Source organism: Triticum dicoccoides, chromosome 1A (genome assembly GCF_002162155.2).
Source record: "Triticum dicoccoides isolate Atlit2015 ecotype Zavitan chromosome 1A, WEW_v2.0, whole genome shotgun sequence".
Classification (NCBI taxonomy): Eukaryota; Viridiplantae; Streptophyta; class Magnoliopsida; order Poales; family Poaceae; genus Triticum; species Triticum dicoccoides.
In genome coordinates, this window is record NC_041380.1 from 9,921,462 (window position 1) to 9,935,403 (window position 13,942).

Here is a 13,942-nt window from a genome sequence, read left to right on the forward strand (position 1 = left end):
GACTTGTGGCTCCTGGGTGGCCCCCTCCAGCAGTTCTCTTTGCCAATATTTTTTTTGTATATTATGAAAATATTCTCCGTAAATTTCCAGCTCAATTCGAGAATTTTTTTCCTACACAAAAACAAAACCATGGTAATTCTGCTGAAAACAGCGCCACTCTGGGTTAGTTCCATTCAAATCATGGAAATTTGAGTCCAAAATAAGAGCAAAAGTGTTTGGAAAAGTAGCTACGTTCGGGATGTATCAACGACTCCAAGGACGAAGTCCCACCCAATGAATTCGAGTTTAGCCAGCATCTCCAACCCAACATAGTCAAGTGATTGATGACGACTGTTTTAAGACCCCTCTAGTGAAGCGTACGAAAAAGGACAAGTCGAAAGTTGCGTTGACATACAACAAAATTCAAATGCGCGCTCAGCCAAAGAAGACGAACAAGCGGTGTTAGAGCATCTCCAATGCTGACCAACAAATGGACACGACAAACATCCGTTTTTATATCCGGACATGGTCCGTAGACATGATACAGGACAGAGTCATCCAACGCTTTTCGGAATTTAATCCTTATTTGTCCATTTGGTAGGAGAGAGAGAAGAGTGGAGATCATGCATGTGCGGAGAACGAAATGAGAGGAGGACCACTGGTGGCTTTTTGTTGGTCAAGTAGTTGTCCGGACGCCGGTATAGCTCCCTGACGGTTGTCTCGAATTTGCCGGAAAACAAACATCTGGACCACTTTGCGAATCGATGGGGTCCAATTAGGGCATGTACAATGGTGCTATCTTAGGAGTGCCACGTAGGATAAATGATGAGGTGGAGGAGAGAGAACTCATAAGAAAAGGTTTGTCTTCTCTTATTTAAAATAAAACAAGAGATGATCTCTTAGCACAATTTGTCTCACCATGTTTTAAGGAATTGCTAGTTATTGAAGATAAGGCTAAGATATAATTCATTGTAGACATACTTTTTTTTCATCTCTAAATTACATGCAAGACTTAAGATAAGGTTGTCTTATTAACCATTGTACATGCCCTTAAATGGCAAAAGCTAACACAAACGGTCCAGAACCAGCTGAGTTTATTTGGAGATGCCCTTAAAGCATCTTCTACACTCAGCATGTTCGTAGCATCTAGCGCGCTCACATACTCGCCTTGCGAATTACTCCCTCCGTAGTGTTAAAAACGCTCTTATATTATGAGATGAAGAGAGTAAATACCTACATAGTGTGATGGAATGGACGCCTTGGAACGATCGGCTGTAAAAAGAAATCCAATGACTGCCATTTGTTGCTGGTTGTCCATAGTGCTTTCATGGTTTGCATACAAGGTTCATTTGCGTGTGGCAAGCGGGGCTACTTTCTTGCATTACAAACATTAAGCGTTACAAATCATAAGCGGGAAATTTCTTGCGGTACAAATTATAAGCAAATAAAAAAGGCAGCTCGTTATCCATTACAACTTCTCTTCATCTTACAAACAAACCAGGCTTACAAAAGATGCCAATACATTGGTTACTACTCCCTTCATCCCATAATACAAGATTGTTTTGTACGGTAAAATAGCTTGCACAATGATTTTTTATTATGGGACGGAGAGAGTACTAAATACCGACATGGACCCTCCAGCCCATCAAATACGTTGGTTTCTATTGGGTTGTGTTTTCACAATTTTTGACTGGATCATAAGATAAATAAATTGTTCTTTCCGTGATGTTTGAATGGATGGAAAAAACACTGTAAAACATAGCGCAAATGAGTCATCTAGTTCTGTTGGATTTGATCATACAAAGAAAATAATCAACACAGAAACAATTTAGGCCCTATGAGCAAAGAGAGCCTTGGCTCAATGGTTGGGCATGCGGTTGTGCAGCCTAACGACCCGAGTTCAATTCCTAAAATTGACAGGTGATGCACAGGGGTTTTTCCCCATTTATTAAGGATCAAGTTTGGTGTGTGGTGGAATCACTCATCAAAAAATATCTTGATACTCATTTAAAAAATTCTGAGGATCATGTTTATCTTGGTACTCATACTAAAATGGCCGTATGCATTCCTAGTTGGTGCAGAGCAATGTTGGGGATATCGCTTATCGGGAACTTATCGGTCGATCCATGATAAGGGGTAAATCGGCCAGTTTATCGGCATATCGACCGATTTATCGCCATATCGGCTGATTTATCGGCCGATTTATCGGAAGATATCTTGAACAGTGGTGCAGAGGCCGAGGAAGTGAAATTCTCCCTCATTTTTTAAGGCCGGGGTACACCTTCATTTTTAAAAAAAATGAGCAGAAGACGTCGGTGTAGAAGACGTCTGTTGGATGCTCCGTAGAAGACGTCGTTGGCCTTTGAGGCTGTGGTGTTGTCGTCGCTGTAGACCAGGAAGCACCCGTCGGTCCACACGATGGCGCTCCGGTTGCCGTCGCAGGCGTCGAGGACCATCCCGGCGGACTGGGACAGGCAGTCGCGGCAGGACTCCTACGGCGGCGAATCGCCGAAGCAGAAACCCCAGGCCGTGGCCAACGCGCGGCCGCGGTCGGACCGGAGGGAGGCGAAACCCGTCGACGCGGCCGCGGATGGGAATGTTGGAATTATGTGTCCTACAACTATACTCACATTACTTGAAATTGTTAATATTCGGAATACCTCATTATAGAATTATACATGTATTTATGCATGAAATTACTTTATATGATTATCATGGAATTATCATTTGTTGGAATGTACTTAAGTAATATATGCTTAAGAAAGCTGGTCGATTATTAGTGGAATACAATATACTATTTATATTGAAAGGACTATCCGGGTACACTGATGATTGGAAGAAGCTAGATCGTATAGTTAGGTTACAACCTTAATGTTGATCTACATAATTAGATGAATTTACACTCTATTATGACGCGTTGCTCACAAGCGCGTGCTCCGGGGACATAACGGGGTAGAATCTATTAACAGACAAATATGATCGTGGTTGGTAATTTGATCTGGACTCTATCCGGAAAACTAGTTGGAAAGAGATGGACTTCTTGAAAAGGCAGTATAAGAAGGTCCCTATCCCGTAGTCTTAGATATGTGAATTGTGAGTGACAGCATGGATAAGCACAGAGGAATTAAGGGGTAGACCGTAATTTTTTTCCAACATTGGCATCAGCGCAAAGGTTCGATCGCTCTAACCCTAGTCCCATGCAAACTATCCGCGGTCGTCGTGATTGCCGCCGGTCGCATCTGATTCCGCTGCGTACACTCCTTCGTATGTCGATCGGTTCTCCTATACAATCGGATCCCACGCGTGCAGTCCGCTTGTATCTCTTGGCGCGCCGCACTGCAGGTTGCTGGAAGTTTTGACGGAAGCAAGCCAAGACGGAGATCTAGGAAGCTAATCGTGACATCACGTGGGGCATGGAAGGTTAAACTTGCTGCACGGAGATCAAGGAGTACTACTGGTGTTGATATTTCGTGAAGCCACAAGAGGTAATTCAGGGCACGTGAGGAAGGAGTGCTGGAAAGGTGATCCAATGCCTGTGTGTGTGATCGGAAACACGGCAAAGATTTGCTGCCGGAAATTGTTAACAGATTCGTCTATTATTTTAATCGGATCTGGAAGTTAAAGATTTACTCTGGCATCAAGCTGGTCATAGTGGGAGTAACATAGGTAGTAACATAGATGCCACATAAGCAAAATTGATGATGTGGCAAGTAGTTAATGAGGAGAGAGGCAAATATAGTAACATAATATGTTACCATCACATAGCGGTTTCTAATGCATAATGAGTCTACAAAGTAATAAATGAAGGCAACTATGTTACCACACCTATGACACTACCCACTATGAAGGTAGTAACATAGACTAGTAACATATGTTACTAGTCTAAGTTACTCTCCACTATGACCAGCCTCATGCATGTAACAGTCGCGACTCCCATGGTCTTCGCACCGCTCCGTCGGGATGTTCAGAAGTTTGCAGCCTCTCCTACTTGCTGCATGCATAGGCACGGATGCGTCGACAGATATACAGGATCAAACTCATCTCTAATTGACCTGAACTTGGCAGCTTGCTGACCAAGGAACAGAAAATCTCCACTCAACGACTTTCCAAGTTGAACGAGCAACTGCTCGGGAACTGCAGGTCATGCCAACGCTTGCTGCCGCTACTATCTATATCATCAAGAACAGCAATTTTTCATTTGAAAATTACTGGAATTTCAAGCCATTATTGGAAGGAAAGAGAGGGAATTTCTATTGTTATTTATTGTGTCTAACATCTAACCAACTGTACGGTCAACAGGCCGGCCGGAAGAGCCGTGCATGCACTTGTGCACGGGTGCTACGAGGAAAAAGAAGCAAATTATGAATTCTATCTGTTGATTATTGTTAGACATTGTATTCTCTGTATAATACACGGTACATGTATAAACCGTGTGTAGCAAGTTGGTAGGGCGTGCGTGCGTGATTCTGTGTGGTTAGGACGTTAGGATTGATCTCTCTCCTTTCTGTTTAATCTGTAGGTAAGAGCAGATCGATCCTAACTCCTCCTGATGTATATCTCTCCGGCCTTTGTGCCTATATAACACGCACCGCGTCCCTGCTCGATGCATACGCTTCCAGCTTATCTCACATGGTATTAGAGCCTACCTCTTCCACATCTATGTCATCTTCCTCCTCAAGCTCTGCCATGGCTTCCTCCCTTGCTGCGCTAGGACACACCATCACAGAGAAGCTAGCTAGGGACAATTTTTTGGTGTGGAAGGCCCAGGTCCTCCCACACGCGCGCGCCGCTGGGCTGATGGGCTACTTAGATGGCACCACGGTCGAGCTGCCCGCCGTTTTGGTCTCGGAGCAGGATGTCTCCGGGAAGAAGGAGCTCTCATCTGCTCCGAATCCTGATCATGCTGTTTGGTACACGCAGGACCAGCAGGTCCTCACTTTTCTCCTTGCCTCTCTGTCACGGGAGGTTCTCCTTCAGGTGCACTCGATCACTTCCTCTGCAGGAGTCTGGGCGGCCATCATACAGATGTTCGCGTCCCAATCCAGGGCGCGTCACATCCAGCTTCGTGGACAACAACTCGGCAACACGAAGAAAGGAGACTCGTCCGCTGCCCTCTTCTTCTCCAAGATGAAGGGCTTCGCCGACGAACTGGCGGCGGCCGGGAAACCTGTCGACGATGATGATCTAGTCTCCTACATCTTGCAGGGGCTGGACTCGGATTACAACCCGTACGTCGCAGCTCTCTCCACCCGCACCGGGACTGATCAGCAGATCGGTCTCACGGAGCTCTACTCGCTGCTAATCACAGCAGAGGCGCGCCTCGACGCGCAGAACGGCGGCACAGCAACAGCTACTCCATCAACCTTGCCTCCAAGGGCGGCCCCCGCAACAACTCTGGCCGTCCTACTGGTGGCAGCTATGGTGGGGGCGACACCTCCAACAACTTCTCCAACAATGGTGTCGTCCAATCTTCAGGAGGAGGGGGTGCTGAGAAGTGTCAGATTTGCAAACGTTAAGGGCATGCTGCATGGCGCTGCTACAAACGTTTTGACAAGACCTTCAACCCCCCTCCCAAGCGACAAGGCGGCGGCAGTGGCAACGGCGGCGGCGGCAAGAAATCTGCCAACGCTGCTGCTGCCTCCTATGGCGTCGATACCAATTGGTATCTCGACACCGGAGCCACTGATCATGTGACCGGCGAGTTAGAAAAGCTTGTTGTTCGTGACCGCTACACCGGACCGGAACAAATCCACAATGCGAGTGGTCAAGGCATGGAAATTAAGCATGTTGGTCATTCACTTATCCCTACTCCACACAAATCTTTAAAGTTGAACAACATCCTTCATGTTCCACACTCCCAAAGTCTTATTTCTGGTTACCAACTCACTAAAGATAATGATGCCTATCTTGTTGTTTACCCGGAGTTCTTTTCTGTTCACGATCAGGCAACAGGGGGCACAATTCTTCACGGTCCGAGTAAGGGTGGGTTGTACCCAGTTGCTGGCCAACCAGCTGCTCATGGACGACAAATTCTTGGAGTAACCAAGCCATCTACTTCTAGGTGGCATAGGCGCCTCGGTCATCCATCACTTCCGGTGGTGCAGAAAATTCTTCGTGATAATAATCTTCCAGTGTCAAATAAAGTAGATCATCATCTAGTTTATGATGCATGTCAAATGGCTAAGAGCCATCAGTTACCGTACTCTCGTTCAACTAGTGTGTCTCAAGCTCCTTTAGAGCTCATTTTTTCGGAAGTATGGGGCCCCGGGCCTCTTTCTGTTGGCAAACAAAAATACTATGTCAGCTTCATAGATGATTTCAGCAAGTTTAGTTGGCTTTATCTTATCAAAAATAAATCCTATGTGTTTCAGAAATTTCATCTTTATCAAGCACTTGTTGAACATTTGTTTGATCGTAAATTATTGCCATGCAAACGGACTGGGGGGGGGGGGTGAATATCAAAAGTTGAATCAGTTTTTTGAGCGACTTGGAATCACCCATCATGTATCATGCCCCCATGCACACCAACAGAATGGTTCGGCCGAACGCAAACATCGACACATTGTTGAAGTTGGCCTTTCTCTTTTAGCTCATGCATCTATGCCGCTAAAATTCTGGGATGAGGCGTTTCTTACGGCGGTCTATCTCATCAATTGTGTCCCTAGTCGTGTCATCCACAATCAAACTCCATTAGATCGAATTTTTGGCACTCCACCCAATTACAATTTTCTTCGCATCTATGGGTGTGCCGTATGGCCGAATTTGCAACCTTTCAACAAACATAAACTTGAGTATCGGTCTAAGCAGTGTGTATTTCTTGGCTATAGTGCTCTTCACAAAGGATATAAATGTCTTGATGTCTCCACTGGACGAGTTTATGTTTCTCGTGATGTTATCTTTGATGAGCATATTTTTCCGTTTGTTGCCTTGCATCCCAACGCCGGTGCCCAACTTCGTGCAGAGCTCATTCTTCTTCCACCCACACTTTTGAATTCCTCCAGTCTTCATGGCCGTACAGAAGTTCAGAATGATCACATGTCAATTTCCAATACTTTTGATTCCAACTCTGCTAATAATGTGCAGGAATCAGGAGAAAACAACACAACAAATTGTGATTTTATGCAGGCCAACAGTGATGCAGAGTCGGCGGCCGCAGAAGATCCGAGCGGCACGGGTTTTGCTACTGATTCGCCTGCGCCAACCCGGCTCGCATGCAGCTGCGGACCCCGCGCGGTCTCCCACCCGGGCTCTCCATGATGCGGCTGCTTCCTCCATTGGTCCTGCACTGTTTTCTAACGCAGCTGCCTCCCACGACGCGTCTCCTGCTACTGTTGCTGATTCCTTGGACAACCACTTGGCACCTCTTGATTCGCTGCATGTCTCCGATTTGCATGCGGATGCTGCTGTTTCAAATGGTGCTGTTTCATCTGACTCTCCTATGGTGCACCGTATTTGTGAGCGCATGCAACCGGCTCCAGCAGCTCCTCCTCCCACTCGTGCTCAGACACGGTCATAAAGTGGTATTTTTCAACCCAAAGTTTATAAAGATGGTTGCATTCGTTGGAGTTCTTTCTGTGCTACAGGTGAACCGGAAAATCTGAAGGAGGCGCTTGGTGATCCCAAGTGGAAAGCTGCCATGAATGAAGAATTTGGCGCACTTTTGGAAAATAAAACTTGGCATTTGGTTCCTCCAAGTAAAGGAAACAATATCATCGACCGTAAGTGGGTGTATAAGGTAAAACGCAAGTCTGATGGTACAATTGATAGATATAAGGCACGTTTAGTTGCAAAAGGATTCAAGCAATGTTATGGCATTGATTATGAGGATACCTTTAGTCCGGTTGTCAAAGCTGCCACCATCCGCTTAATTTTGTCTGTAGCTGTCTCTCACAATTGGTGCATGCGGCAGTTAGATGTAAAGAACGCGTTCTTACATGGTGTTCTGGAAGAGGACGTCTTTATGAGACAACCTCCTGGGTATAAAGATCCACGGTCACCTCACTTTATTTGCAAACTTGACAAAGCATTGTATGGCCTGAAACAAGCACCTCGAGCATGGTATTCACGTTTGTCATCCAAACTTCAGTCTCTTGGCTTTCATCCTTCAAAGGCAGACACCTCGTTATTCTTTTATTCTCGGCATGGGGTCACCATTTTTATGCTTATCTATGTTGATGATATAATTGTCACTAGTTCCTCAGCTCAAGCCGTTGAAGCTCTTTTGAAAGATCTGCGCAAGGACTTTGCCCTTAAAGATATAGGTGATTTACACTACTTTCTTGGCATTGAGGTAACCCCTTCCCGAGATGGAATTATTTTGTCACACGGCAAGTATTTGCTCGACTTGATTAAATGTGTGGGCATGAAGGGTTGTAAACCTGTACCCACCCCACTGCCAACATCCGAAAAATTATCTCTTTATGATGGTGAGCCTCTAGGAGGAGAGGAATCTACCAAATACAGAAGCATTGTTGGTGCTTTGCAATACTTGACTTTAACTCGGCCTGATATCTCTTTCTCCGTCAACAAAGTTTGTCAGTTTTTACATGCTCCCACAAATGTACATTGGTCACTGGTAAAGCGTATTCTTCGCTATTTGCAAGGAACCATGACTCATGGTCTCAGAATTGGCAAGTCAGACTCTATGTTGGTTAGTGCTTTTTTCGATGCAGATTGGGCGGGTTGTCCAGATGATAGGAGATCCACAGGTGGTTTTGCAGTGTTTCTTGGCAGCAACTTGGTGTCATGGATTGCTCGCAAGCAGGCTACCGTGTCTCGTTCTAGTACAGAGGCTGAATATAAAGCACTAGCTAATGCCACTGCAGAAATTATTTGGGTTCAGACTCTCTTGACAGAATTGGGTGCGCATCATCCACGAGCAGCTTCCCTTTGGTGTGATAATCTTGGTGCTACTTATCTGTCTGCCAATCCTATCTTTCATGATCGAACGAAACACATTGAGATAGATTATCACTTTGTTCGAGAGAGAGTGGCAAACAAATTGTTGAATATCAGGTCCATACCTACAGGTGATCAAGTGGTAGATGGGTTTACGAAACCTTTGACAGCTAAGAAGTTAGAAGTTTTTCGCCGCAATCTCAATTTGGATAGTTGTGATTGAGGAGGGGTGTTAGACATTGTATTCTCTGTATAATACACGGTACATGTATAAACCGTGTGTAGCAAGTTGGTAGGGCGTGCGTGCGTGATTCTGTATGGTTAGGACGTTAGGATTGATCTCTCTCCTTTCTGTTTAATCTGTAGATAAGGGCAGATCGATCCTAACTCCTCCTGGTGTATATCTCTCCGGCCTTTGTGCCTATATAACATGCACCGCGTCCCTGCTCGATGCATACGCTTCCAGCTTATCTCACAATTATTATATTTTATTACATCACTCATTAATGGTTTGCTAATCTACTGCATGTATGTCATAACAAGGAAAATACGTCTACTCCTTGGAAGAAGTTGAGCAAATGGTTGAATTATTCTGCGGAAAGTTACGCATAACCTGGAAAGGGATTTCAGAGAAGTACATATTATAATTGCATCACTTGTTTATGGAGGAAGATGTGAGTTACTCCAAGGACGAGAAAATTTGCTCTTCATTTGCCGGTATGCCTAATGATAATATTTGCACTATATTTATTTATTTGGTGCTATTTTTTCAAGTATAAATGGATTTAGGCTATGTCTTGTTGCTGGAATACAATACAATTTTATTGACATGCTGATAGTGCCAAAGGAAATTATCCATATTTACGTGTTTCATCATTGCTGCTAAATCTTATACAATTTGGAATTGGAAATTTTGCCATGAAACTCCCTTGTGGAGGAAAAGTATTTTTGTTATAGGACATTCTGTGCAACTTTAGTAAGAAGGGGTTCGATTTATGGTTCTATCTTGAAACCCATTGTTTATGAAATACTATTTGGAAAAGGAGGAGTGAAAATATTGCTCAATGATAAAATTAGTGCATTACAGAATTTCACACAATGGTTTATTCTTTCTTGATGGTTCATTGGAAGTTAGAAACCTGAATTGTTATTTGGGGAAGGTAACTCCATAGAGAGGAATGCTGATAATAGGAACACATGCTTAGAATTTATTAATTTTGTCATGGACGACTTGGTCACTAGTTCTGGAATTCAAAACTTTAGTGGGAGGAATTTGGTTTTCTGAAGCATGTATCTAATGGGTATTTGATTTGCACACCTTTTCTGAAGGTGGAAGGTGATAAAAAGCTTCACATCATTCTTTTATGTATACTTATAGTTCTTGTTTTCCACTCCCACTAGAGGTAGGATTGTTTATTTCATTCCGCTCATCTATGATTGCACTTTATATGGTTATATGTTTACTTTTCACTATACAAGTCGGAAGGTTTTATTGTGATGTTCAATTGTTGTACTGAAGTGGAAAATCAGTTGATTAAGAAATATCCACTGATTGGTGGGGGAAGTACACTTCAGAAATATGCCAATTTAATACGTAAATAGCATGGAACTACTTTCCCCATCGTGATATGTGTCCTACAACTATATTCAAATTATGTGTCCTATAACTATATTCAAATTACTTGAAATTGTTAATATTCGGAATACCTCATTATGGAATTATACATGTATTTATGCATGGAATTATTTTACATGATTATCATGGAATTATCACTTGTTGGAATGTACTTAAGTAATATATGCTTAAGGAAGCTGGACGATTATCAGTGAAATACAATATACTATTTATATTGGAAGGACTACACGGGTACACTGATGATTGGAAGGAGCTAGATCGTATAGTTAGGTTACAGCCCTAATGTCGATCTACATAATTAGAGGAATTTACACTCTATTATGGCGTTGCTCACAAGCGCGTGCTTCGGGGACATAACGGGTAGAATCCGTTAACAGAAAAATATGATCCTAGTTGGTAATTTGATCTGGACTCTATCCGGAAAACTAATTGAAAAGACTAGGAATCTTATCTGTATTTTGAAAAGGCAATATAAGAAGGTCCCTACCTTCTAACCTTAGATATGCGAATTATGAGCGGGACCACGGATAAGCACAGATAAATTAGGGGGTAGACCGCAATTTTTTCCAACAAGGGCCGCCATGAGCAACCTCAGGTTGTCACCGAACGCGGTGCCTCTGGTGATGAACGGCCTTGTGTTCAACGGGCAGTCGTACTGAAAGTATCCCCCGGTGATGTCTTTGGAGGCGCCGACTGCACAGAACGCCATCACGGCGACGACGAGGACGAGGAGGAAGAACCATTGACGATCCGGTAGCGCCATGGCGTTGACAATGGCGCTTGCCAGAAGCTATACGGAGGGAGCACTGGTAGAAAAAGAGGCTTCCGTCCAGCCCCATTAGTCGCGAAACTGTAGGAACCGCGACTAATGAAGTCTTTAGTCGCGGTTCGGCAGACGAACCGCGACCAAAGGTTTGGGCCAGGGCGCTCGGTGGCCAGCTGGTGCACGTGAGGGGCTTTAGTCGCGGTTGGCCAGGCCAACCGCGACTAAAGGTGCCCAAAGGCCTTTAGTCGCGGTTGGCCTGGCCAACCGCGACTAAAGCTCCTCCCCTATATATACCAGTTCAGCGCACTCACTTAGCCATTTGGTGCCACTTCTCTTCACAAGGGGGTGTAGGTTTGCTTTTGGTTCCTCTTATGCACACAAGGTGTTTGATGAAATGCCCAACAGCGTGAAACAAACATGATATGAAGTGTTGGAGCCACACTTGAGGTTCCTCCTCGATCGCGGTTAGCAACTTGAACCTTTCATGCATGTGTGTCATTGATAAAATATGCATGTGTGTTGTTCATTGTTTAATTTCTATTGTTTATAGCTAGTTAGTTTAACAAATGCATGATGGTTAATTATATATTTTATATTATAATAATGCAGATGAATCGGCAATGGATGTACGGTAACCGACTCTCCCGCGAGTTCACTACGGGTTTGAAAGATTTCCTCGTAGTGGCTAATGCGAACAAGCAGAAGGGTTTTGTTATCTGTCCATGTGTTGACTGTAAGAATCAGAAGGGTTACTCTTCCTCAAGAGAAGTTCACCTGCACCTGCTTCGGCACGGTTTCATGCCAAGCTATAATTGTTGGACCAAGCATGGAGAAAGAGGGGTTATAATGGAAGAAGATGAAGAAGGGGATGATTTCATCGATGAAAGCTATCTTGCTCATTTCGGTGATACTTTCATGGAGGATGCTGAAGGTGAAGGGGAAGGTGAAGGGGAAGGGGAAGGGGAAGGTGAAGGGGAAGGTGAAGGTGAAGGTGAAGAAGAGGCACGTGATGAGACCGTTGATGATGACCATTGCTGATGCACGGAGACGCTGCGAAACTGAAAAGGAGAGGGAGAATTTGGATCGCATGTTAGAGGATCACAGAAAGTCGTTGTACCCTGGATGCGATGATGGTCTGAAAAAGCTGGGCTGCACACTGGATTTGCTGAAATGGAAGGCACATGCAGGTGTAGCTGACTCGGCATTTGAAAACTTGCTGAAAATGTTGAAGAATATGTTTCCAAAGAATAACGAGTTGCCCGCCAGTACGTACGAAGCAAAGAAGGTTGTCTGCCCTCTAGGTTTAGAGGTTCTGAAGATACATGCATGCATCAACGACTGCATCCTCTACCGCGGTGAATACGAGAATTTGAATGAGTGCCCGGTATGCACTGCATTGCGTTATAAGATCAGAGGCGATGACCCTGGTGACGATGTTGAGGGCGGGAAACCCATGAAGAGGGTTCCCGCCAAGGTGATGTGGTATGCTCCTATAATACCACGGTTGAAACGTCTGTTCAGGAACAAAGAGCATGCCAAGTTGTTGCGATGGCACAAAGAGGACCGTAAGTCGGACGGGGAGTTGAGACACACCGCAGATGGAACGCAATGGAGAAAGATCGACAGAGAGTTCAAAGATTTTGCAGCTGACGCAAGGAACATAAGATTTGGTCTAAGTACAGATGGCATGAATCCTTTTGGCGAGCAGAGCTCCAGCCATAGCACCTGGCCCGTGACTCTATGCATCTACAACCTTCCTCCTTGGTTGTGCATGAAGCGGAAGTTCATTATGATGCCAGTGCTCATCCAAGGTCCGAAGCAACCCGGCAACGACATCGATGTGTACCTAAGGCCATTAGTTGATGAACTTTTACAGCTGTGGGGCAGACCTGGTGTCCGTGTGTGGGATGAGCACAAAAAAGAGGAATTTAACCTACGAGCGTTGCTTTTCGTAACCATCAACGATTGGCCTGCTCTTAGTAACCTTTCGGGACTGTCAAATAAGGGATACAATGCATGCATGCACTGCTTACATGAGACTGAAAGTGTACATTTGCCAAATTGTAAGAAGAACGTGTACCTTGGGCATCGTCGATTTCTTCCGAAAAGATAAAAAGAGATTTTCATTCTCGATCCTGTATTTCTACACAATATGTTCCCCTTCGAGAGGTTCATGGGATTATTAAAGAAATATGTTCGTAACCGTGCTAGGCCAGAAGGAAGCATCGCCAAGGGCTATGGAAATGAGGAGGTAATTGAGTTTTGTGTTGACTTTGTTCCTGACCTTAAGCCGATTGGTCTTCCTCGATCGCGGCACGAGGGGAGACTAAGTGGAAAAGGCACGATCGGAAGGAAATCAACGACATGTATGGACGGCCATTCTCTGACTGAAGCACACCACACTGTACTGACCAATTCCAGCTTGGTGGCTCCGTACTTTGAGAAACACAAGAATATTTTACGCTCGGACAACCCGGGGAAGCCTGAATCCTGGATTAGGAAGGCCCACATGGAGACTTTCGGCAGTTGGTTGAGAAAACATTTAATGAATGACAATGATGTTGTAGATCAGCTGTACATGTTGGCCAAGACACCATCTTCGACTATAACGACTTTCCAAGGGTACGAGATAAATGGGAATACATTTTACACGATCGCCCAAG